Genomic DNA, 5,254 nt, shown 5'->3' on the forward strand with positions numbered 1-5,254 from the left:
TAAATTACTAATAACGATAAATGCATAACATGTGTAACGTTTTAATTTCTGTATAACGATTAACTCAAAACATGTATAACGTTTTAAATCTAAATAATGATAAACGCAAAAATTCTGTAACGTTTTAATTGTAAATAACGTTAAACGTATTTTTTTTCAAATTCGAGCCCTGTTTTAAATCTAAGATTGTAATACAAGAAATGAAACATAAGATTTCTAATAAAGTTTGTCTACCTTCATCATTGAAAAAAAAATTTAAAAATGTAGATAAGTAACTTGTAAATTGTTTTCAAGTAAATTTTACGACGAATTAAAAAATGGTTTTACTGTTTTGGACAGTTTTAGTAGTGTAATGGGATAATATTAATAGGTTAGTTTATACAACTGGCAGAGATTGATACTTGTAACAAAAAATAAATAAATATTATTCGTGTAGTATTTTTTTGACATAAATGTTCACGTGCTGTGAGTACTCTGCCTACTGCTATTCCTTTTACATTATCCATTTCCTTAACAGTTTACACACACAGCGTTACAACAATACCAACTTTTAGATCAATCACTACTACGCACACATTTACACGACAATCAATAAGAAAATTGCCTATATTGGACTCCTTAAAAACGGTCCGACGTCTACATCGAATTCCATGTCATCGCTTTATCCATCACCGAGGACCGGATATCACACTATCACAGTATATTTACTATGCTAGTTGCTTCAATGCATCTTCCAATGAATTCATTGTATACATAATATATTATTATCTTTTGTTAAAAGAAGGTACAATTTTTTTGTCTTAAAATATTTAAAAAGTGGAGCTCACAAAGAGCGGCTTGCCGGGAGTTTTTCAAATTCCAGGTATGCCATTCCACCCCTGAGTTACAGGCTCAAATACTATATTTTATGATATACAGGACAATGGCATATAGAAACTGTCGATTTATTTCTTACCATTGCCCCTCGAAATATTTAAGTAGTTGCCTATTTTACTCCTTGTAATTTTCATGAACAAATTAATGAATAACACAATATACTTACCAATTAATAATATAAACAATTAAAGTTATTAGTTAAAAATATTAAATAATTTAGATTTTATATATTATAATATTTGCATAAATCCTAATGGCAAATAGAATAAACAATATATGTACGCTTTAAAGAAGCGTATTCAATAAATTGTAATTAGAAACTTACAACCTATTGTATAATATATACTTCACTTTTTCATAATAATAATACAACACAAATTAAAATGTAAAATTATTACGTAAGTGCTTAAAACAAATAATAATACCTAATAGTAATAATAATTTATACTCAAACATGAATTTACTACTTATTTTAACATTTTATTTTTTGAACATTTATGTTGGTTGAATAAATTGTTGCACTTCTTCACATATAGTAATACTAGGTACTAAGTACTAACGTTTAAAAATTAATCTATAAATTGTGTATTTAACAAAAAAATATAAAACCTAGTAAGTTTTAGATTCTGAGCGGAGCCATGAATGTATTGATTTTACAATAATGTGTGTGTTTTTTATTATAATTTTTTTTGTGTGTGTGTCTGTCATCACCGTTTGGGGTAGTAAAACTGCTTGTCGTTAACTATAATATTAATAGGAGAATAAATAATTAATTTAAATTAATAATAACCTTAATATTAAACAGAATTCCATTATTCAGATGCTTTATTCAGTATTGCATTATATTATTAATTTAATAATTTTTTTTTTTAATTTATCAAATTTAAAATTGAATAATTATTTTGTAGTTAAAAATTTATAAAATTTTCAACTTTAATATATAAGGATTGAAAATTTAAAACAAGATTCCACGTAAGTAGTTAATTCTGTTACCAAAAAATCTAAAAAATACATAAGCACAGTTTATTTTTATAGTAATTTTAAGTTCAAATTTGGACGAAATTACATATTAAAAAACCTGGAATAACTATTTTAGTTATTTTGTTGTGATTGTATAATATTATTTGTGGATACTTGAAACTTCTAAAGTATACTATTAATCATTATATATCTATGATGATAGTACCATGGTTTGTTGTTGATGTATAACGCGTTATAAGGACCTAATGGATATTGTTATATGCAGGCACGCACCCAGAATTTTCGTTTGGGGGGGAGGGGGGCTTAATAATTACACACAAGTAAACAATTAAAACTAATTTTTAAATAATCACTTTTATTTATTATCACCATATAATGTTATATTATTATGTATTTAATATTTATAATTATATTTATAACTAAATCAATTTAAAATTTAAGTTTCCTGGGTCCCTTTTCAGAAAGAACTGTTAATACTTCGGATTCTTTAATTTGTATTTCTTGATGTATGTGAAGATTTGGCAAACCATTAAAACGTGACTGTTTCATTAGAGATAGGTTTTAATTCGCCGTAGTGTGGAAAACGATCTCTCGGCCGTTACTTACTAGTAATGTTGCAAATATTTCCTATAGTATAAATACTGATTCAATAATAAAAAAAAATTAAGTATATCTGCTAAATTTTGACCTGAAGTTGATTCTACTGGTACAAATTTTAAAAAACTTTCAACTATTTTAAAATTGTTTACATCGATTGATTCAATATATCTGTAACACGGAATTCAACTAACGCAAGTCCGTTTTTTGAAATTTTGAGTTAGTTATATAAGCAGAATATTCTTTTTTGATCTTTTCAAAGGTATCAAAACGTAAGTCCTGTATACAATAAATACATAGATAGAAAGTAGTATGCTAATTTAAGTCCTAAACTATGATAGGAGTATAGAAACGTATGTCCAGTGTTAATATAAGAAAATAATACGAAATAATATTTTTGAAGTATACAATTGTAAGTCCATTGCAACAAATGTTTTTGATTTGTCTCTCCTGTAAAATTTGCTTTTTGTGACTTGCGTTAGTTGACTTCTGTGGTACAGATATCTTACACACAACGTGAATTGTTCAATAGAGGGAATATCTGACGTTTCGTCAGTGAATATAGTAAAACATTTAGCGTTGTTAATTTTAGTTACAAGTTTCGTTAAAATGACTTCATCGCAAGCATCTATTATTTGGTTTTGAATATTCCAACTAATATAGGTACGTTGAATTTTTCCCGCAAATATTTAGTAATTTTTCCAATTATTGTACCCCTTTTTAACAAATGTATGAAGTGATTGGTTGGAACTATAACCAGCCTCAGAAGGTGAAAATAATACGCATACTTTACAAAAAGCACTATCTTCAATTTTTTAATGTGTTAACCATTTGTATTTAGTTAACCATAGTATATTAAATTTTCTTTTTTGATTGCCAATTTGTTGATTGGGAAAATTATAATTATTATCTGGGACCCACACATTTTGTAAAACTTCAATTTTCTGTTTGTCGTCGAGTTTTTATTTACAAATAATGATATATCTAAAGAAGAAAAATTTTAATAATCACCAACAATATCAGATGTTGACTGGGCGGTTCATTGATTGTTGACATTTTTGGTTTAATACTAATATAATTAAGAAGAGTACTGCTAGTAGTTAGTACCAACTTCAGGTTTCTTTCGTTTTTGACTCATTTTAACTCAGCTTTTTTTTTACATATAAGCACATTCGAAACAGCTACCACGAAGAAAAAATCGAACAGACTGAATTATCTAAACGAGTTTTTCATGCCAAGACAGACAGTCGAAAGTCAGAACTAGGGTTCGGATTTGAAGGCAATATAATCAATAAAAAAGCATTTAAAATGTAAAAAAAGGCAAAAAAGGCATTTAATTTAAATAAAAAGGCATTTCATAAATATACTACAAAATAAAATAATGAACATTTTTTAAACACTTTCAAATGCACACATTTTGAGAAAAATACAAATTAAAAATGTGCATGAATACTAAACTACATTAAGTTTATGCTATTTTGTATAAATATATTACCTTTTTCTTTAACCAGGTTTGTCCTAAGAATTAGTTAAAAACAATTTTAAAAATTAACCTACTTGAGTTATACCAGTTAATTTAATGCAAAATAAACTAGTTGGTATTAAAAAAAAATTACTACCATGTATTTTGATAAGCTGTCTTTAGAAAAACGGTTACGGTTTGGGCTCAAAATATTTTTATACATCGAAAAGGATCTTTCTATGTCCGCCGAAGTTATCGGGGCGTATTTCATACATAAATAATTATCTAAATTAAGATTGCTAGATGAATTAAACCCATTTGTAGCGATAATACGTAAGCTGTTTATAAAGTTATAAAATAAACTGAAACTTAAACACAAAAAAGCCATTTATAAGTACCAAAGGCAAAAAAAAAAGCATCCATCGTCTAAGAAATTAAATGAAACACATTTTTGTATAAAAATTATTTTTCAATTATGATTATTAAAAGAAAGGCATTTGCCTTCAAATCCGAACCCTAGTCATAACTATCATTGTTATCGTAGTTACCAATCAAAGTCGATCCTCGTATCATAATCGCTACTCGCTAATATCTATAAATCTAAAATTAATTTTCAACAAAATAAGAAATCGGCGATTATTCCCTCAAACATTATCGCGTAATATTGAACTATTATTATGTATATGTGTGTATCTAACATTATAAAATTTGAAAATATAACATTATCATTTATTCATTATTATATTTTCTATAACAATGTATAATTTAATGAAAAAAATTTCAAATTTCAAATTTAATAATTATTTTGTAGTCAAAAATGTATAAAATGTTCAACTTTTATAGCTAAAGATTGAAAATTTAAAACAAGGTTCTTCGTAAATAGTTAAATATGTAAAATACTTTATTCACAGTAATATCACCTCAAAATATATACTTAGTAATTAGTATAATATCATAAGCTATCTGACAGGCCTTGCAAACATTATAATAACATTATGATTATAATGCTATATTTGACAAAAAAACCGATTGCAATTTTAAACGTAATTATAACGGAAAGTGATATTCAAAAATAATTAAAAATCACAACACAAAACACAAATTAATCTATTCATTACATAAATCTATTTTCACCATTCTTCGGTACGCCACGCCAGTATTAATTAAATGCGTTATTTCAGAATTTTACGTGGAATGCAAAAATTGTTACAAATAACCAAACATAATCACAACTGCTCGCAAGATAGGCACTTTCAGATATAAAATCATTATTTGACATTATGAAATTTTAATGATTCAACATATTTTCTTTATATTTATACAATGAAAAGAAGTAAT

The sequence above is a fragment of the Acyrthosiphon pisum genome, unplaced genomic scaffold (genome assembly GCF_005508785.2).
Source record: "Acyrthosiphon pisum isolate AL4f unplaced genomic scaffold, pea_aphid_22Mar2018_4r6ur Scaffold_20114;HRSCAF=20807, whole genome shotgun sequence".
Classification (NCBI taxonomy): Eukaryota; Metazoa; Arthropoda; class Insecta; order Hemiptera; family Aphididae; genus Acyrthosiphon; species Acyrthosiphon pisum.